We start from the raw sequence: 23,292 nt of genomic DNA, 5'->3' as shown, positions 1-23,292 counted from the left end.
CTCAAGGACAGATTAACTGGTCAGGTGTGCAATGACTCCAAGGAGATCGCCACGCCTCCAATATATACTACAAAGAAAAAAATAAGGGGTTGGGTCAGCACAACCTGCCTGTAGGTGCAGATCACTATGGCGAAATACATATATAAACGGAAAATGCAAATGTGATCGCACACTACATCCAGCACTCTGCCCTCCATGCTGGATGAGACATTGGTTTATATTTTGGCCAAAGCATAGTAAGCCACTCACCGCGTCAAGGTCGTCTCATGAGTGGTCCCCAACTCTTGTTCCTACCTGTTAATGGGCCATGACAGCCACATAAAATCCAGGGAATGCAGGTCAGCATGCAAGCCAAGTACACTTTGCTTGTAACCCCGTCCGGTGCCATTACAGCTTTCATCGGATCCAGGGATGCAAGTACCAACATGCATGCTGAACCCACCATATACTTCTCCTGGAGCCAGATGGCTAATGGTAGGTTCTATACAAGCAGACTCAGTTTTATACTGACTTTAAAACCAGCCTCAAGGACAGATTAACTGGTCAGGTGTGCAATGACTCCAAGGAGATCGCCACGCCTCCAATATATACTACAAAGAAAAAAATAAGGGGTTGGGTCAGCACAACCTGCCTGTAGGTGCAGATCACTATGGCGAAATACATATATAAACGGAAAATGCAAATGTGATCGCACACTACATCCAGCACTCTGCCCTCCATGCTGGATGAGACATTGGTTTATATTTTGGCCAAAGCATAGTAAGCCACTCACCGCGTCAAGGTCGTCTCATGAGTGGTCCCCAACTCTTGTTCCTACCTGTTAATGGGCCATGACAGCCACATAAAATCCAGGGAATGCAGGTCAGCATGCAAGCCAAGTACACTTTGCTTGTAACCCCGTCCGGTGCCATTACAGCTTTCATCGGATCCAGGGATGCAAGTACCAACATGCATGCTGAACCCACCATATACTTCTCCTGGAGCCAGATGGCTAATGGTAGGTTCTATACAAGCAGACTCAGTTTTATACTGACTTTAAAACCAGCCTCAAGGACAGATTAACTGGTCAGGTGTGCAATGACTCCAAGGAGATCGCCACGCCTCCAATATATACTACAAAGAAAAAAATAAGGGGTTGGGTCAGCACAACCTGCCTGTAGGTGCAGATCACTATGGCGAAATACATATATAAACGGAAAATGCAAATGTGATCGCACACTACATCCAGCACTCTGCCCTCCATGCTGGATGAGACATTGGTTTATATTTTGGCCAAAGCATAGTAAGCCACTCACCGCGTCAAGGTCGTCTCATGAGTGGTCTCCAACTTTTGTTCCTACCTGTTAATGGGCCATGACAGCCACATAAAATCCAGGGAATGCAGGTCAGCATGCAAGCCAAGTACACTTTGCTTGTAACCCCGTCCGGTGCCATTACAGCTTTCATCGGATCCAGGGATGCAAGTACCAACATGCATGCTGAACCCACCATATACTTCTCCTGGAGCCAGATGGCTAATGGTAGGTTCTATACAAGCAGACTCAGTTTTATACTGACTTTAAAACCAGCCTCAAGGACAGATTAACTGGTCAGGTGTGCAATGACTCCAAGGAGATCGCCACGCCTCCAATATATACTACAAAGAAAAAAATAAGGGGTTGGGTCAGCACAACCTGCCTGTAGGTGCAGATCACTATGGCGAAATACATATATAAACGGAAAATGCAAATGTGATCGCACACTACATCCAGCACTCTGCCCTCCATGCTGGATGAGACATTGGTTTATATTTTGGCCAAAGCATAGTAAGCCACTCACCGCGTCAAGGTCGTCTCATGAGTGGTCCCCAACTCTTGTTCCTACCTGTTAATGGGCCATGACAGCCACATAAAATCCAGGGAATGCAGGTCAGCATGCAAGCCAAGTACACTTTGCTTGTAACCCCGTCCGGTGCCATTACAGCTTTCATCGGATCCAGGGATGCAAGTACCAACATGCATGCTGAACCCACCATATACTTCTCCTGGAGCCAGATGGCTAATGGTAGGTTCTATACAAGCAGACTCAGTTTTATACTGACTTTAAAACCAGCCTCAAGGACAGATTAACTGGTCAGGTGTGCAATGACTCCAAGGAGATCGCCACGCCTCCAATATATACTACAAAGAAAAAAATAAGGGGTTGGGTCAGCACAACCTGCCTGTAGGTGCAGATCACTATGGCGAAATACATATATAAACGGAAAATGCAAATGTGATCGCACACTACATCCAGCACTCTGCCCTCCATGCTGGATGAGACATTGGTTTATATTTTGGCCAAAGCATAGTAAGCCACTCACCGCGTCAAGGTCGTCTCATGAGTGGTCCCCAACTCTTGTTCCTACCTGTTAATGGGCCATGACAGCCACATAAAATCCAGGGAATGCAGGTCAGCATGCAAGCCAAGTACACTTTGCTTGTAACCCTGTCCGGTGCCATTACAGCTTTCATCGGATCCAGGGATGCAAGTACCAACATGCATGCTGAACCCACCATATACTTCTCCTGGAGCCAGATGGCTAATGGTAGGTTCTATACAAGCAGACTCAGTTTTATACTGACTTTAAAACCAGCCTCAAGGACAGATTAACTGGTCAGGTGTGCAATGACTCCAAGGAGATCGCCACGCCTCCAATATATACTACAAAGAAAAAAATAAGGGGTTGGGTCAGCACAACCTGCCTGTAGGTGCAGATCACTATGGCGAAATACATATATAAACGGAAAATGCAAATGTGATCGCACACTACATCCAGCACTCTGCCCTCCATGCTGGATGAGACATTGGTTTATATTTTGGCCAAAGCATAGTAAGCCACTCACCGCGTCAAGGTCGTCTCATGAGTGGTCCCCAACTCTTGTTCCTACCTGTTAATGGGCCATGACAGCCACATAAAATCCAGGGAATGCAGGTCAGCATGCAAGCCAAGTACACTTTGCTTGTAACCCCGTCCGGTGCCATTACAGCTTTCATCGGATCCAGGGATGCAAGTACCAACATGCATGCTGAACCCACCATATACTTCTCCTGGAGCCAGATGGCTAATGGTAGGTTCTATACAAGCAGACTCAGTTTTATACTGACTTTAAAACCAGCCTCAAGGACAGATTAACTGGTCAGGTGTGCAATGACTCCAAGGAGATCGCCACGCCTCCAATATATACTACAAAGAAAAAAATAAGGGGTTGGGTCAGCACAACCTGCCTGTAGGTGCAGATCACTATGGCGAAATACATATATAAACGGAAAATGCAAATGTGATCGCACACTACATCCAGCACTCTGCCCTCCATGCTGGATGAGACATTGGTTTATATTTTGGCCAAAGCATAGTAAGCCACTCACCGCGTCAAGGTCGTCTCATGAGTGGTCTCCAACTTTTGTTCCTACCTGTTAATGGGCCATGACAGCCACATAAAATCCAGGGAATGCAGGTCAGCATGCAAGCCAAGTACACTTTGCTTGTAACCCCGTCCGGTGCCATTACAGCTTTCATCGGATCCAGGGATGCAAGTACCAACATGCATGCTGAACCCACCATATACTTCTCCTGGAGCCAGATGGCTAATGGTAGGTTCTATACAAGCAGACTCAGTTTTATACTGACTTTAAAACCAGCCTCAAGGACAGATTAACTGGTCAGGTGTGCAATGACTCCAAGGAGATCGCCACGCCTCCAATATATACTACAAAGAAAAAAATAAGGGGTTGGGTCAGCACAACCTGCCTGTAGGTGCAGATCACTATGGCGAAATACATATATAAACGGAAAATGCAAATGTGATCGCACACTACATCCAGCACTCTGCCCTCCATGCTGGATGAGACATTGGTTTATATTTTGGCCAAAGCATAGTAAGCCACTCACCGCGTCAAGGTCGTCTCATGAGTGGTCCCCAACTCTTGTTCCTACCTGTTAATGGGCCATGACAGCCACATAAAATCCAGGGAATGCAGGTCAGCATGCAAGCCAAGTACACTTTGCTTGTAACCCCGTCCGGTGCCATTACAGCTTTCATCGGATCCAGGGATGCAAGTACCAACATGCATGCTGAACCCACCATATACTTCTCCTGGAGCCAGATGGCTAATGGTAGGTTCTATACAAGCAGACTCAGTTTTATACTGACTTTAAAACCAGCCTCAAGGACAGATTAACTGGTCAGGTGTGCAATGACTCCAAGGAGATCGCCACGCCTCCAATATATACTACAAAGAAAAAAATAAGGGGTTGGGTCAGCACAACCTGCCTGTAGGTGCAGATCACTATGGCGAAATACATATATAAACGGAAAATGCAAATGTGATCGCACACTACATCCAGCACTCTGCCCTCCATGCTGGATGAGACATTGGTTTATATTTTGGCCAAAGCATAGTAAGCCACTCACCGCGTCAAGGTCGTCTCATGAGTGGTCCCCAACTCTTGTTCCTACCTGTTAATGGGCCATGACAGCCACATAAAATCCAGGGAATGCAGGTCAGCATGCAAGCCAAGTACACTTTGCTTGTAACCCTGTCCGGTGCCATTACAGCTTTCATCGGATCCAGGGATGCAAGTACCAACATGCATGCTGAACCCACCATATACTTCTCCTGGAGCCAGATGGCTAATGGTAGGTTCTATACAAGCAGACTCAGTTTTATACTGACTTTAAAACCAGCCTCAAGGACAGATTAACTGGTCAGGTGTGCAATGACTCCAAGGAGATCGCCACGCCTCCAATATATACTACAAAGAAAAAAATAAGGGGTTGGGTCAGCACAACCTGCCTGTAGGTGCAGATCACTATGGCGAAATACATATATAAACGGAAAATGCAAATGTGATCGCACACTACATCCAGCACTCTGCCCTCCATGCTGGATGAGACATTGGTTTATATTTTGGCCAAAGCATAGTAAGCCACTCACCGCGTCAAGGTCGTCTCATGAGTGGTCCCCAACTCTTGTTCCTACCTGTTAATGGGCCATGACAGCCACATAAAATCCAGGGAATGCAGGTCAGCATGCAAGCCAAGTACACTTTGCTTGTAACCCCGTCCGGTGCCATTACAGCTTTCATCGGATCCAGGGATGCAAGTACCAACATGCATGCTGAACCCACCATATACTTCTCCTGGAGCCAGATGGCTAATGGTAGGTTCTATACAAGCAGACTCAGTTTTATACTGACTTTAAAACCAGCCTCAAGGACAGATTAACTGGTCAGGTGTGCAATGACTCCAAGGAGATCGCCACGCCTCCAATATATACTACAAAGAAAAAAATAAGGGGTTGGGTCAGCACAACCTGCCTGTAGGTGCAGATCACTATGGCGAAATACATATATAAACGGAAAATGCAAATGTGATCGCACACTACATCCAGCACTCTGCCCTCCATGCTGGATGAGACATTGGTTTATATTTTGGCCAAAGCATAGTAAGCCACTCACCGCGTCAAGGTCGTCTCATGAGTGGTCTCCAACTCTTGTTCCTACCTGTTAATGGGCCATGACAGCCACATAAAATCCAGGGAATGCAGGTCAGCATGCAAGCCAAGTACACTTTGCTTGTAACCCCGTCCGGTGCCATTACAGCTTTCATCGGATCCAGGGATGCAAGTACCAACATGCATGCTGAACCCACCATATACTTCTCCTGGAGCCAGATGGCTAATGGTAGGTTCTATACAAGCAGACTCAGTTTTATACTGACTTTAAAACCAGCCTCAAGGACAGATTAACTGGTCAGGTGTGCAATGACTCCAAGGAGATCGCCACGCCTCCAATATATACTACAAAGAAAAAAATAAGGGGTTGGGTCAGCACAACCTGCCTGTAGGTGCAGATCACTATGGCGAAATACATATATAAACGGAAAATGCAAATGTGATCGCACACTACATCCAGCACTCTGCCCTCCATGCTGGATGAGATATTGGTTTATATTTTGGCCAAAGCATAGTAAGCCACTCACCGCGTCAAGGTCGTCTCATGAGTGGTCCCCAACTCTTGTTCCTACCTGTTAATGGGCCATGACAGCCACATAAAATCCAGGGAATGCAGGTCAGCATGCAAGCCAAGTACACTTTGCTTGTAACCCCGTCCGGTGCCATTACAGCTTTCATCGGATCCAGGGATGCAAGTACCAACATGCATGCTGAACCCACCATATACTTCTCCTGGAGCCAGATGGCTAATGGTAGGTTCTATACAAGCAGACTCAGTTTTATACTGACTTTAAAACCAGCCTCAAGGACAGATTAACTGGTCAGGTGTGCAATGACTCCAAGGAGATCGCCACGCCTCCAATATATACTACAAAGAAAAAAATAAGGGGTTGGGTCAGCACAACCTGCCTGTAGGTGCAGATCACTATGGCGAAATACATATATAAACGGAAAATGCAAATGTGATCGCACACTACATCCAGCACTCTGCCCTCCATGCTGGATGAGACATTGGTTTATATTTTGGCCAAAGCATAGTAAGCCACTCACCGCGTCAAGGTCGTCTCATGAGTGGTCCCCAACTCTTGTTCCTACCTGTTAATGGGCCATGACAGCCACATAAAATCCAGGGAATGCAGGTCAGCATGCAAGCCAAGTACACTTTGCTTGTAACCCCGTCCGGTGCCATTACAGCTTTCATCGGATCCAGGGATGCAAGTACCAACATGCATGCTGAACCCACCATATACTTCTCCTGGAGCCAGATGGCTAATGGTAGGTTCTATACAAGCAGACTCAGTTTTATACTGACTTTAAAACCAGCCTCAAGGACAGATTAACTGGTCAGGTGTGCAATGACTCCAAGGAGATCGCCACGCCTCCAATATATACTACAAAGAAAAAATAAGGGGTTGGGTCAGCACAACCTGCCTGTAGGTGCAGATCACTATGGCGAAATACATATATAAACGGAAAATGCAAATGTGATCGCACACTACATCCAGCACTCTGCCCTCCATGCTGGATGAGACATTGATTTATATTTTGGCCAAAGCATAGTAAGCCACTCACCGCGTCAAGGTCGTCTCATGAGTGGTCCCCAACTCTTGTTCCTACCTGTTAATGGGCCATGACAGCCACATAAAATCCAGGGAATGCAGGTCAGCATGCAAGCCAAGTACACTTTGCTTGTAACCCCGTCCGGTGCCATTACAGCTTTCATCGGATCCAGGGATGCAAGTACCAACATGCATGCTGAACCCACCATATACTTCTCCTGGAGCCAGATGGCTAATGGTAGGTTCTATACAAGCAGACTCAGTTTTATACTGACTTTAAAACCAGCCTCAAGGACAGATTAACTGGTCAGGTGTGCAATGACTCCAAGGAGATCGCCACGCCTCCAATATATACTACAAAGAAAAAAATAAGGGGTTGGGTCAGCACAACCTGCCTGTAGGTGCAGATCACTATGGCGAAATACATATATAAACGGAAAATGCAAATGTGATCGCACACTACATCCAGCACTCTGCCCTCCATGCTGGATGAGACATTGGTTTATATTTTGGCCAAAGCATAGTAAGCCACTCACCGCGTCAAGGTCGTCTCATGAGTGGTCCCCAACTCTTGTTCCTACCTGTTAATGGGCCATGACAGCCACATAAAATCCAGGGAATGCAGGTCAGCATGCAAGCCAAGTACACTTTGCTTGTAACCCCGTCCGGTGCCTTTACAGCTTTCATCGGATCCAGGGATGCAAGTACCAACATGCATGCTGAACCCACCATATACTTCTCCTGGAGCCAGATGGCTAATGGTAGGTTCTATACAAGCAGACTCAGTTTTATACTGACTTTAAAACCAGCCTCAAGGACAGATTAACTGGTCAGGTGTGCAATGACTCCAAGGAGATCGCCACGCCTCCAATATATACTACGAAGAAAAAAATAAGGGGTTGGGTCAGCACAACCTGCCTGTAGGTGCAGATCACTATGGCGAAATACATATATAAACGGAAAATGCAAATGTGATCGCACACTACATCCAGCACTCTGCCCTCCATGCTGGATGAGACATTGGTTTATATTTTGGCCAAAGCATAGTAAGCCACTCACCGCGTCAAGGTCGTCTCATGAGTGGTCCCCAACTCTTGTTCCTACCTGTTAATGGGCCATGACAGCCACATAAAATCCAGGGAATGCAGGTCAAATCCAGGGAATGCAATTTGGGAATTGTTTTTCAACCCAGAACAAAAACTGTGCTTTTACGGTTACTAAAAATAACTTGACCAGCTAAAACAGTACTGATTTGGAGGAATATAAATGTCAGGCCTATTTTTTAGGCGCTGGGTGACAGGCTCAACTTGCCTCTGATGTAGTATATGGCCAAAAAATAACCACACTATTGATGGTTAAATGCACTTGGGTGACACAGGCTCAGCCTGCACCTGATGTAGTATATGGCCAAAAAATAACCACACTATTGATGGTTAAATGCACTTGATGAAAGCTTGACCCTGATGTAGGATATAGCAAAAAATAACCACACTATTGATGGTTAAATGCACTTGGGTGACACAGGCTCAGTCTGCACCTGATGTAGTATATGGCCAAAAAATAACCACACTATTGATGGTTAAATGCACTTGGTGGTAGCTTGTGCTGGCGCACCACAAGCCACAAAATGGCCGCCGATCACCCCAGAAAAAAGTGATATAAAAACGCTCTGGGCAGCCTAAAAAAAGTGAGCAATTGAATATCAGCACTTCAATGATCCACAGCTGGAGATCGATCACTGAATGAAGTCTTTTGGAGGAGTTAATCTGCCTAATCTCGCCCTAACGTCGCAGCTGCAACCTCTCCCTACGCTTGTATCAGCAGAGTGACATGCAGCGCTACGTGACCCAAGTTTATATAGAGGCTGGGTCACATGCTGCACTGGCCAATCACAGCCATGCCAATAGTAGTCAAGGCTGTGATGGCCTCTTGGGGCAAGTAGTATGACGCTTGTTGATTGGCTGCTTTGCAGCCTTTCAAAAAGCACCAAGAAAGCGCCGAACACCGAACCCGAACCCGGATTTTTACGAAAATGTTCGGGTGCGGGTCCGTGTCACGGACACCCCAAAATTACAGTTCGGGTTCGCTCATTCCTATTTCTAAGTGGTTATTTCCAAATTTTCATATGGGTCCTCTTCGATTTTTCTAAAAAAAAGCAAAAATTGCAGAAGATGTAGATATATTGAGGTGTAGAAATTGGAAGGGTGCCCTCCACCAAGGGGAGATCGGAGTGCTGGTAAAACAGCCTGTATAGAGTATAATACCTGTATAGAGTTTTACCAGCACACCGATCTCCCCTTGGTGGAGGGCACCCTTCCAAATTTCTACACCTAAATATATCAATATATCTACATTTACTTCTACTGTTGTTGAACATCATAGCCAATTACTACCACTAACAATCAGTATTATTGATGGCTGTTGCTATTGACAATTACAGTCGTGGCCAAAAGTTTTGAGAATGACACAAATTTTAGTTTTCACAAAGTTTGCTGCTAAACTGCTTTTAGATCTTTGTTTCAGTTGTTTCTGTGATGTAGTGAAATATAATTACACGCACTTCATACGTTTCAAAGGCTTTTATCGACAATTACATGACTTTTTTGCAAAGAGTCAGTATTTGCAGTGTTGGCCCTTCTTTTTCAGGACCTCTGCAATTCGACTGGGCATGCTCTCAATCAACTTCTGGGCCAATTCCTGACTGATAGCAACCCATTCTTTCATAATCACTTCTTGGAGTTTGTCAGAATTAGTGGGTTTTTGTTTGTCCACCCGCCTCTTGAGGATTGACCACAAGTTCTCAATGGGATTAAGATCTGGGGAGTTTCCAGGCCATGGACCCAAAATGTCAACGTTTTGGTCCCCGAGCCACTTAGTTATCACTTTTGCCTTATGGCACGGTGCTCCATGCTGGAAAATGCATTGTTCTTCACTAAACTGTTGCTGGATTGTTGGAAGAAGTTGCTGTTGGAGGGTGTTTTGGTACCATTCTTTATTCATGGCTGTGTTTTTGGGCAAAATTGTGAGTGAGCCCACTCCCTTGGATGAGAAGCAAACCCACACATGAATGGTCTCAGGATGCTTTACTGTTGGCATGACACAGGACTGATGGTAGCGCTCACCTTTTCTTCTCCTGACAAGCTTTTTTCCAGATGCCCCAAACAATCGGAAACAGGCTTCATTGGAGAATATGACTTTGCCCCAGTCCTCAGCAGTCCATTCACCATACTTTCTGCAGAAGATCAATCTGTCCCTGATGTTTTTTTTGGAGAGAAGTGGCTTCTTTGCTGCCCTTCTTGACACCAGGCCATCTTCCAAAAGTCTTCGCCTCACTGTGCGTGCAGATGTGCTCACACCTGCCTGCTGCCATTCCTGAGCAAGCTCTGCACTGGTGGCACTCCGATCCCGCAGCTGAATCCTCTTTAGGAGACAATCCTGGTGCTTGCTGGACTTTCTTGGACGCTCTGAAGCCTTCTTAACAAGAATTTAACCTCTTTCCTTGAAGTTCTTGATGATCCTATAAATTGTTGATTGAGGTGCAATCTTAGTAGCCACAATATCCTTGCCTGTGAAGCCATTTTTATGCAACGCAATGATGGCTGCACGCGTTTCTTTGCAGGTCACCATGGTTAACAATGGAAGAACAATGATTTCAAGCATCACCCTCCTTTTAACATGTCAAGTCTGCCATTTTAACCCAATCAGCCTGACATAATGATCTCCAGCCTTGTGCTCGTCAAGATTCTCACCTGAGTTAACAAGACGATTACTGAAATGATCTCAGCAGGTCCTTTAATGACAGCAATGAAATGCAGTGGAAAGTTTTTTTTGGGATTAAGTTAATTTTCATGGCAAAGAAGGACTATGCAATTCATCTGATCACTTCATAACATTCTGGAGTATATGCAAATTGCTATTATAAAAACTTAAGCAGCAACTTTTCCAATTTCCAATATTTATGTCATTCTCAAAACTTTTGGCCACGACTGTACTGTCACTGACAATTGCTGCTATCAACGACAACTGCTGCTATCAACAACTGCTGCTCTAATATTGCTGCTACTAATAACTGCTGCTACAAACATTGCTGCTATAAACAAATATTGCTGCTATTCACAACTGCTGCTACAATATTAATGTTACTAACCAATTGTACAGGGTGGGCCATTTATATGGATACACCTTAATAAAATGGGAATGGTTGGTGATATTAACTTCCTGTTTGTGGCACATTAGTATATGTGAGGGATGAAACTTTTCAAGATGGGTGGTGACCATGGCGGCCATTTTGAAGTTGGCCATTTTGAATCCAACTTTTGTTTTTTCAATAGGAAGAAGGTCATGTGACACATCAAACTTATTGGGAATTTCACAAGAAAAACAATGGTGTGCTTGGTTTTAACGTAACTTTATTCTTTTATGAGTTATTTACAAGTTTCTGACCACTTATAAAATATGTTCAATGTGCTTCCCATTGTGTTGGATTGTCAATGCAACCCTCTTCTCCCACTCTTCACACACTGATAGCAAAACCACAGGAGAAATGCTAGCACAGGCTTCCAGTATATGTAGTTTCAGGTGCTGCACATCTCGTATCTTCACAGCATAGACAATTGCCTTCAGATGACCCCAAAGATAAAAGTCTAAGGGGGTCACTGGATATGCGAAATTGCTACATGATGATGTGTTTCCCTCTTTATGCACTGAAGCTGGCACGTTCCCTGAGTTTTTCCAGCAAGATGGTGCATCACCACATTATGGGTGTCAGGTCCGAGCATTCCTAGATGAACAGTTTCCTGGAAAGTGGATTGGTCGTCGTGGGCCAGTTGAATGGCCCCCAAGGTCTCCCGATCTGACCCCCTTAGAATTTTATCTTTGGGGTCATCTGAAGGCAATTGTCTATGCTGTGAAGATACGAGATGTGCAGCACCTGAAACTATGGATACTGGAAGCCTGTGCTAGCATTTCTCCTGCGTTGTTGCTATCAGTGTGTGAAGAGTGGGAGAAGAGGGTTGCATTGACAATCCAACACAATGGGCAGCACATTGAACACATTTTATAAGTGGTCAGAAACTTGTAAATAACTCATGAAAGAATAAAGTTACGTTAAAACCATTGTTTTTCTTGTGAAATTCCCAATAAGTTTGATGTGTCACATACCATCTTCCTATTGAAAAAACAAAAGTTGGATTCAAAATGGCCAACTTCAAAATGGCCGCCATGGTCACCACCCATCTTGAAAAGTTTCCCCCCTCACATATACTAATGTGTCACAAACAGGAAGTTAATATCACCAACCATTCCCATTTTATTAAGGTGTATCCATATAAATGGCCCACCCTGTATATTTTATATTGTCTTTATTTTTTTGGTAGAAACTTTATTTCAGGATTGTTTTTAAACTACAGTTTTTTTAAACTACTGTTTTTTAAATTACTTTTATTGCTTTGTGATAATAAATCACATAATGTCCACATCAACCATTGATTACTGAATATAACCAGATGGTGAGTGCCTGCTATTTTGAAAATGTATATTACATTATTATGTGATTGGGTGAAATCTCTATTGAGCAAGAGCACCTGTCCTTTGCCACCTAGAGAGTGAGCCACTATATTCTTTAAACTAGACTTCATTTTGTGTTCTTCCAACTGTCATGGCACTCATGTGATACAATTTGGGAATTTTCTTGGTCGAGATACCACTATCGATGAGCTAGATTATGCTGTTTCTCTTTTCTTGGGAAATCTTCTTAATGGCTGCTCCTGAATTCGGACCAGCGATCTTTCACTTGGGCATCAACCTAATAACACACTGAGCTATTAGGGAATGTGAGAACAGGCTGAAATTTGTAGTATACAAGAAGAAAAAGATTGTTCCACCACCAGGAGCAAAACAATGCAGATACATGATAAGAATCTGCATAACTAATCATATCCTAAATAGTTGCAAGTCCAATTTATGTTTAAAATAGCCAAGAAGATTGTCTATAAAATGATGAGTCTCATGTTCGAAGCTGTAGTGTATGGTGAAATATGGAGCCTTGAAATTCAAAAGTTGAAAACATTGTTACGCTTTTGCTCGTTAGTATATGTCTTTAACAGTAGGACTGGAGGCAAAGGGCCAGGATAAGACTTTGGCAAGGGGGGGGCATTTAAATTGTGGGGGCATTCATTTCCATATGTACAGTGCTGCCCATAATTATTCATACCCCAGGCAAATTTTGACTTAAAGTTACTTTTATTCAACCAGTAAGTCCACAAACCAACTGCAGAGAGCTGCTGTTTTTCACCTGTTGAGTTGATTAAAACAGCTGTTCCCAATTAATCAGGGTAATTAGGATGCTTTAGAACAGCTTGGACTATTTGGAATGGTATAGAACTTTTGATTTTCCCACAGACTGTGACAGTTTGTGAAGGGTATGAATAATTTTGGACTGGACACTTTTTGCTCAAATGTAAATAAAAGCTGGGAAATGTTTTTTTCCACAATAATGCCTCTTGCACATCGTCTTATTATCTTTTTGGAGACACCTATGTCATTTCCCATCAAAAAATTACTAGCAGAAACATTTTGGCCACTGCCCGTTCCCTTTGAAGGGCCTGTCACGTGTCTGTCTGACATACTGTATAATAAAATAATTAAATTAAAATAATACCCCCAAAAAAGGCTGTAGTACAATATTACTTCACCGCTGAACAGCGTTTAAGACATATATTTTTTTTTTTCTGAGTTAATGAACCCCTTCCCAAAAAAAATTATATATAACAATCACAATTCACAGCAGAAGGTCAATTAAGATGTATTATCATTCCTATAACTTCACCCCAAAAAAAGAAATGTAGCAATTACAATTCACAGCAGAATGGCTAATGGAATGTACGCATATTTCCTTTTTATATACCATGTAAATGGCTTTAGTACAATGTAACTTCACTGCTGAACGCTAATTTTGATATAATGGGACGTAGGTATCTTTCCTATTAATACACCCCGTAAATGGCTGTATCACACAGAACTTGCACCCCAAACACAAGCAATGTATTCTGGAATTAGTGATGTATTATATAGTGCAAACAACCTAAAAGCAGCAATATAACACCAATATGGATCCCCAGTTAGTGCAGCAGGTTAGAATCGCTCCTAGTACCCAGGCTGTACACTCGCCCATTGGACCCTGTTCTCCTTTTATAGTGTAGATGATGCCTTCCTATCCTTTCCCTACACCTTGACTAATTATTCCCTGTACTTGTAAATAGTTTTTTCAGCACAATGAAGTCTTTTCTAGCACTGTCCCTAGTACCTGCTGATGTCTCTCCCTGCACTAAGCACACTGGAAAATAGCAGAATCCAAAATGGCTGAGGCTATTTATAGGGCCGAAACATCATTTAGGCTGGCTGCTGATTGGCTGCATGCATGGCATTGTGGGTGATCCCTCATTCCCAGAGTTCTTTGTTCCATGTCCTAACATGTGCAGCATCCATTTTTGGAAAAAATGCGATTCGTTACCACGAAGCGTGAGGAAATTCGGATTCGGTGCGAATTGAATTTTTCCTGAAATTCGGATCAAAATCCACTTCATAAAGTTCCATTCGCTCATCTCTACAGGTAATCAATGCTGTTAAAATAAATCACAGACCGAGAAAGGATTTATTCTCTATACAGCATACTATGGCACTTTGTAATATCCATTACAACAAACACGAGAAGATGAGCAAATTACACACAGCCTTTGTTGTTTGTAGAAAGGGAGAATATTTCCTAATGAACAGAGAAACATAAGGTCACAATACCTATTTTTTAAGTCTTCTAGTTCATGACCTTAAGTAAGTAAAGGGGCATTTCAGTTTGAGGTGTCCCATTATATATGTCCAGTCACTAGGATCACACTAACCAGGTGGCTGGGTAGTGGATGACAATCAAACAATCACATCTTTCACTGGTCTCTGACTACTCTCACACCCTTTGCTTTCTGACCAGATAAACCCCTTTTAGAATGAGGTCTGACATTAAATAGAAAGAAAGTAACATCATGCCAACCAATATGTGAGTCAGGAACGTTTATTTTGAAATACCACAGCTGAAACTCACTGTGCTACATATTTAAATAATACAGCACATTATATGTTTATGGAGTGGTTGTTTTACCTTACATAACTGGTAGTGAGAAATACACATTCTTGCCTTTTGTTTCCCCCCCTTTAGTTATTCATTATTTGTAAGCTAAAACTAGGAGTGAATTACACAGAAGAGGTTCAAATATTTCCATGATACTTTTTCTCTGTAAGTTCCTCTCCTCGTTTTGGCTCGCAAATTTTGATGACCAAATACTTATCGTATGAAAGTGACTGTGAGCTGTATCTTTACATGTGGGATGTATATAAAGCAGGATAAATCTAGTGCTTACAAAATGTAAGCCCTAGATGTATCCTAAGAGGAGCAGCTGATTGTCCAAGAAGTTCATTATGAAAAATGTGTATGGCACTCGTGCATTAAAGCCGCTTATATCAATGGACCTCCTGAGATGACTGCAAATCTGTCTCAGGTAAATTTGACAGCACCAGGTCACATAACTTACAAACAAGTAGTCTTTTGTTCATCTAAATTTGAGATCACAAAGTAAATTATTACAATGTGGTTATTTGTATAAAATATATAAGCTATAAATTGGATGAACAAATCAATTATGAACAAATTGTTACAAAATTCATAAAAAATTCTGGTGCCAAACAAATCCAAACTTAATTTGCTTTGGACTAAAAATGACCAGGAAATTGGCAGGTAGAATGAAGGTGGAGAATCATATGACCCTGGGAGGGATAGTGGGAAAGGGTAGGCTCACAGGGGCCCAGACAGACAGGGGTAGGATTTTGACACAGGCTCTTGACTTGATCAAAAAACCAGAGACACCATTCTGAGCTTAGTTTGTAATTTTAGAGCATGAGTCTTGGGTTGCTCTTTGGACACTACTGTGTGTGTGCATAAACACAGGCAGGTATCTGCTCCCGATAAGACACAGTTTTTGAAAAACTTGTTCAGAACAAGACACTGTTGTTTTTCCTATAACACTGTCTGTGTTTAAACACCATCTGTCCCCAATAAGGGACAAGTTTTGGAATGTTTTTAATTTTAAAAAGCATAACTATGTGTCACTGCCAGAGCTTTGAGACGGTCTCACAGCTCTGTTTCTCCACCCCTGTGATGATGTCACTACCAGAGCTTGGAGGAGTTCTCACTGCTCTGTTTCTCCGCCCCTGGGATGAGGTCATTACTTTCTGTTTCCTTCCTTCCAGCTGTTCCTCCTATGTTTGATTTCTCTGCCTTTAAATCACCCCTCCTCCTTTTGTAGAGTGTGGATTATATTTCTCATTTGAGTTGTAGCTCTTGCTTGAGTATCTTCACTTGTATGCTATCTTTTCACTGGACCTTTGTTCTGCTGCAGCAAGTACTCCGGATATTGCCACCTGTCTTTGGATCCATCTTCTCTGCTGCCGCAGCACCTTCAGCTAAGTGTGCAGACATTGTAGTGTATCTGTTTGTTTTCTGACCGGATCCGAGGCGACCACGGTTCCCTCCATATACTGAGCAGGGCACCGGTGGCCGTGCCCCTTCCACTATTGTAGGGGTTACAGTGGTCATCAGTCTTAGGTATGCGGGCATGCCTCGTTCCACCATTAGGATCCGGGTATGTGCTTAGCAGCATAGGGAAAGCTTTGAGGGTCTGACAGGGGTCACCCTTTATCCTCCCTAGTTTGGGTCCGGTCAGTGGCTCTATTTTCTGTGTATGCTCTAGTTGCTCACTTACAGCCGTGACACTATGACAGCACAGTGTGTTTTTAAAAAGGCTGTTTGTAAACACTGTCAATCATGCATTTCCCTATACCTACATGTCATTTTGACATTATTTGTAGAGATGAGAGAATCGAAATTGACGAAGTGGAATTCGATTTGAATTTCAGGAAAAATTCGATTTGTACCGAATATGAATTTCCTCATGCATCGTGGTAACGAATCACATTTTTTCCTAAAAGCTGCTGCACATATGAGGACATGGAGCAAGGAACTCTGGGAAGGCGGGATCACCCATAATGCCATGCATGCAGCCAATCAGCAGCTATGCCATTGGATTTTGCCATTTTCCAGTGTACGTAGTGCAGAGAGAGACGTTAGCAGGCGTTAGGGACAGTGCTAGAAAAATCTTCATTGTGCTAAAAAAACAATTTACAAGTGCAGGGAAAAATTATTCAAGGTGTAGGGAAAGGATAGGGAGGAATCATTCCACAACATTTATGTTGAACAGGGTTCAGTAGGGGAGGTTACAGCCTGGGTAATAGGAACAATTCTATTACACCTTGCTGCACTGACTGGGAACCCAAATTGCCATTATACAGCTCTATAATTCCAGCAAACCGTTCTTGTTATTGGGGTATTACAGCCATTAACAGGGTTTATTACAAGGAAATATTTCTACGTCTTATTTGCCCTTGTGCAGTGAAGTTATATGTTCGAAAGCATTTTTTGGCTTGTATTAGTGGGAAAAAAGGGCTTATTAGCCGTTGTGTGGTGAAGGGCTAAATTACGGCACTTTGTCGTGTATTAGTGGCAAAAGAAAAGTATATTTACCATTCAGTGGTGCAGTTATATGTTCTAAAGCCCTTTTTGTTGTGTAATATTGGCAAAGGAAATATATATTTGCAGTTCAGCGGTGCAGTTATATGTTCTACAGCCTTTAGTGGCGTGTATTAGTGGCAAAAGTTAAATATATTTGCCGTTCAGCAGTACAGTTACATGTTCTAAAGCCTTTTGTGGCGTGTATAAGTGGCAAAATAAAAATGTATTTGCCTTTCAGAGGAGCAGTTATATGTAGGGTTGAGCGAACCCAAACTTTAGGATTTTTGGACCTCGGACCCAAACCCGAACTTTTCAGTAAAAGTTCAGGTTTGGTGTTCGGCGAGTTAATGGCGCTTTTTGAAAGGCTGCCCTGAGCCCAGTGACACAGAAAAATAATAATTTTCAGGGTTTTAATAAAACACCCTTTTTGGGCAAAATACTAAATTTAACAGCCTTTTCTGCATCTGTCAGTGTGAAATACACGCGTTAGATACTGGTGTTCTATTCTGTTATTAATAAAACACCCATTTTGGGCCAAATACTAAAATTGCGGCCTTGGCTGCATCTGTGAGTGTGAGATACAAGCTTGAAATACTGCAACAATATTCTGGGTTTAAAAATCACCCATTTTTGGCAATACCCTCCATAAGGGGCCAATGCAGCATTTGTCAGTGTGCAATTTAAGCTTGAAATACTGCAATAATTTTCTGGGTTTTAAAAAAACTCCCTTTTTGGGCAAAATACTAAATTTTACAGCCTTTTCTGCATCTGTCAGTGTGAAATACACGCGTTAGATACTGGTGTTCTATTCTGTTATTAACAAAACACCCATTTTGGGCCAAATACTAAAATTGCGGCCTTGGCTGCATCTGTGAGTGTGAGATACAAGCTTGAAATACTGCAATTATATTCTGGGTTTAAAAAGCAACCATTTTTGGCAATACCCTCCATAAGGGGCCAATGCAGCATTTGTCAGTGTGCAATTTAAGCTTGAAATACTGCAATAATTTTCTGGGTTTTAAAAAAACACCCTTTTTGGGCAAAATACTAAATTTTACAGCCCTTGCTGCATCTGTCAGTGTGAAATACAAGCGTTATATACTGCTGTCATATTCTGTTATTAAAAAAACACATATTTGGGCAAAATACTAAATTTTACAGCCCTTGCTGCATCTGTGAAATACACATTTTAGATACCGGTGTTTAATTCTGTTATTAACAAAACACCCATTTTGGGCCAAATACAAAATTTTCGGCCTTGGCTGCATCTATCAGTGTGAAATAAGCTTGAAATTCTGCAATAATATTCTGGGTTTAAATAAACACCCATTTTTGGCAATATCCTACATGCTGCATTTGTTAGTGTGACATACAAGTTAGAAATACTGCAATAATATTCTGGGTTTAAAGAAACACCCATTTTGGGCCAAATAGTAAATTTGCGGCCTTGGCTGCATCTGTCAGTGTGAGATACAAGCTTGAAATACTGTAATAATATCCTGGGTTTAAAAAAACACCCATTTTTGGCAATACCCTATATCTGGTGCCTTTGCAGCATTTGTCAGTGTGAGATACAAGCTTGAAATACTGCAATAATATTCTGGGTTAAAAAAACACACACACATTTTTGGCAATGTCCTATATCTGGGGCCTATGCTGCATTTGTTAGTGTGACATACAAGCTAGAAATAGTGCAATAATATTCTGAATTTAAAAAAAAACACCCATTTTGGGCAAAATACTAAATTTGCAGCCTTTGCTGCATCTGTCAGTGTGAAATACACGCGTTAGATACTGTTGTTCTATTATGTTATAAAAAAAACACCCATTTTGGGCAAAATACTAAATTTGCATCCTTGGCTGCATTTGTCAATGTGAAATACATGCGTTAGATACTGGTGTTCTATTCGGTTATTAAAAATTTGCGGAGAATGAGGAGAGCGTTGAATAAGGGACGTGGCCCCGGTCGTGGTGCTGCTAGTGGAGCTCCTGTTGTAGGGAGAGGACGTGGTTGATCTGTGCCAGCTACACGCATAAGTGAAACACCTTCCTCAGGTGTGAGTAGGCGACAGAACCTTCAGCGTTATTTGGTCGGGCCTAATGCAGCTCTACGAATGGTGAGACCAGAACAAGTACAGGCGATAGTAGATTGGGTTGCTGACAGTGCCTCCAGTTCCTTCACATTGTCTCCCACCCAGTCTCCTGCTGAAAGATCAGAGTTGGCACCTGCAGCCGATGTCCATAAGTCTTTCACCTCACCCCCTTGCAAATCAGCCAAGCAGTCTGAGCCCCAAGTCATACAGCAGTCTCTTCTGCTTTTTGATGACTCTGCTAGCAGGGTTTCCCAGGGCCATCCACCTAGCCCTGCCCCAGAAGTGGAAGAGATTGAGTGCACCGATGCCCAACCAGTTATGTTTCAAGATGAGTACATGGAAGGACCCCCACAGCACGTCTCGAATGATGATGAAAAACAGGTGCCAACTGCTGTGGCTTTCTGCAGTGTGCAGACAGACAAGGAGGGCAGGGGTGAAGACTGGGTGGAAGATGATGTGGAGAACGATGAGGTCCTCGACCCCACATGGAATCAAGGTCATGCGAGTGACCTGTGTAGTTCGCAGGAAGAGGCAGTGGTCGCACAGAGCCACCAACACAGCAGAAGAGGGATCAGGGTGCAAAAGCGGAGCAGCCGTTCCCTAGACAATACGCCTTCTACTGCACAACGCAGCAAGGGACCGAGCACACCAAAGCCAGCTCCAAGGAGTTCCCTGGCGTGGCAGTTCTTTAGACAATGTGCTGACGACAAGACACGAGTGGTTTGCATGCTGTGCAATCAGAGCCTGAAGCGAAGCATAAACGTTCTAAAGTTGAGCACAGCCTGCATGACCAGGCATCTAAGTGCAAAGCACGAGCTGCAGTGGAGTAGATACCTCAAAAGCCAAGAAAGGTCTCTGGCTCCTCCTGGTTCCTCTTCTGCTGCAGTCTCGGCCTCTTCATCCACCTCTATGGTAACAGTGGCACTTGCCACCCCGCAAACAGAGAATCTGCCAGCAACACTACCACCTGGGTCACCAAGCATCTCCACAATGTCCCACGGAAGCGTTCAGCTATCCATCCATCTCCCAAACACTGGAGTGGAAGAGGAAGTAACCCCCTACCCACCCGCGATCCCAGGCCCTGAATGCAAGCATTTCAAAATTACTGGCCTTTGAAATGCTGTCATTCCATCTGGTGGAGACAGATAGTTTTAAAAGCATTATGGCGGTGGCTGTCCCACAGTACGTCGTGCCCAGCCACCATTACTTTTCCAGGTGAGCCATCCCTTCCCTGCACAACCAAGTGGCAAGGTCCACCTAATTACGTATACGTGGACCAGTAAGCACGGTCAGTGACGTTATATCTCCCTAACAGCACACTGGGTAAATGCAGTGGTGGCTGGGCCTGAGGCGGATAGCAGTTTGGCGCATATCCTTCCACCACCGAGAATTGCAGGGCGCTTCAGTTTGCCTCCTGTTGCTTCCTCCTCCTACTCTGCTTCCTCATCCTATACCGCCTCCTCATCCGGTCAGCGTAACACCTTCACCACTAACTTCAGCACAGTCAGGGGTAAACGACAGCAGGCTGTTTTAAAACGTATCTGTTTGGGGGACAAACCCCACACCGCGCAGGAGCTGAGGACGGGCATGGAACAACAGACCGATGAGTGGTTGGTGCCAGTGAGCCTCAAGCCTGGCCTGGTGGTGTGCGATAATGGGCGAAATCTCGTAGCAGCTCTGGGACTAGCCGGTTTGACGCACATCCCTTGCCTGGCGCATGTGCTGAATTTGGTGGTGCAAAGGTTCCTTAAAAATTACCCAGATATGTCAGAGCTGCTGCAGAAAGTGCGGGCCGTCTGTGCGTGCTTTTGGCGTTCTCACCATGCTGATGCTCAGTGCTGCAGCGTAACTTCGGCCTTCCCGCTCACCGCCTCATATGCGACGTGCCCACAAGGTGGAACTCCACCTTGCTCATGCTGGTCAGACTGTGCGAGCAGCAGCAGGCGATAGCGGAGTTTCAGCTGCAGCACGCACGGGTGAGTCGCTCTGCGGAACAGCACCACTTCACCACCAATGACTGGGCCTCCATGCGAGACCTGTGTTCCTTGTTGCGCTGTTTCGAGTACTCCACCAATATGGCCAGTGCCGATAAAGCCGTTCTCAGCATTACTATCCCACTTCTATGGCTCCTTGAAAAAAAACGCTTCGGGCGATGATGGAAGAGGATGTGGCACAGGAGGAGGAGAAGGAGGACGAGGGATCATTTCATAGAGTTTCCGGCCAGTCATTCACAAGTGGCTCCGAGGGTGGGTTCCTGCACCCACAAACCCAAGGTACACAATTGTCCAGCCAGGGCACAGTTCTGGAGGATGATGAGGTGGAGGATGAGGAGATGGAGGAGGAGGAACCGTGTTCACTGCAGGGTGGCACCCAGACCAGCTCATGGCCATTATTGGTGCGTGGCTGGCGGGATACAGAGGATACAGATGATACACCTCCCACAGGGGACAGCTTGTCATTGTCTCTGGGCAGCCTGGCACACATGAGCGATTACATGCTGCAGTGTCTCCGCAACGACCGCCGAGTTGCCCACATTCTAACTTGTGCTGATTACTGGGTGGCCACGCTGATGGATTTCCGTTACAAGGACAACGTACTGTCCTTAATTCCGTCACTGGAGCGTTATCGTAAGATGTGCGAGAACGAGCGCACGCTGATAGACGCGCTGCTGGTGGAATTCCCACCTACAGCGGTGCCACAGTGGAAGCACAAGGCGAAGGCAGAGGAGGAGGAAGAGGTCACTAACGCAGCTGGGGCACCACCAGCACCTCAGAAGGCAGAGTTAGCATGGCCGAAATGTGGAAAAGCTTTAGCAGCACATCACAACAACCAGCACCACCAGCTGATATGGAACGCCTTAGCAGGAGGCAGCATTTCAGCAACATGGTGGAGCAGTATGTGTGCACACGCCTACACGTACTGAATGACTGGTCTGCCCCTTTAACTTCTGGGTCTCCAAATTAGGCACATGGCCTGAGCTTGCCCTTTACGCCTTGGAGGTGCTGGCCTGCCCTGCAGCCAGTGTATTATCTGAACGTGTGTTTAGCACAACAGGGGGGCGTTATCACAGACAAGCGCAGCCGCCTGTCCACAGCCAATGTGGACAAGCTCACGTTCATTAAAATGAACCAGGCATGGATCCCACAGGACTTGTCCGTACCTTGTGCAGAATAGACATGTATACCGCCTTACCCAGATATTGTTATACTACAGCGCAATTGCTCATTGTTGCATTTTTGATATTTCCCACTCTTTTAGGCTGTACCCTAATTGAAAAAAAATAAAATAATAATTAAAACCAAAAACCAGTGTTGGCTACCTCGTCCTCCTCCACCGCCACTTCCATCTACACTGCTACGTCCACCGCCTCCTCAACCTCCTACTCTATATGGACCTCCACTTCATACATATTTTTTTTTATTTGTACGTATTTTATTTTATTTTATGTAATTTCACTAATTTGTCTGTTACATTTTCGTGTGAAATTCACCAATTTTTGGCTTTGATATACCATTGCTCTACCTAGTAGACAGGTAAACAAATTTCACTAAAT

The sequence above is a fragment of the Bufo bufo genome, chromosome 1 (assembly GCF_905171765.1).
Source record: "Bufo bufo chromosome 1, aBufBuf1.1, whole genome shotgun sequence".
NCBI lineage: Eukaryota > Metazoa > Chordata > Amphibia > Anura > Bufonidae > Bufo > Bufo bufo.
This window is presented reverse-complemented; position numbering follows the sequence as displayed.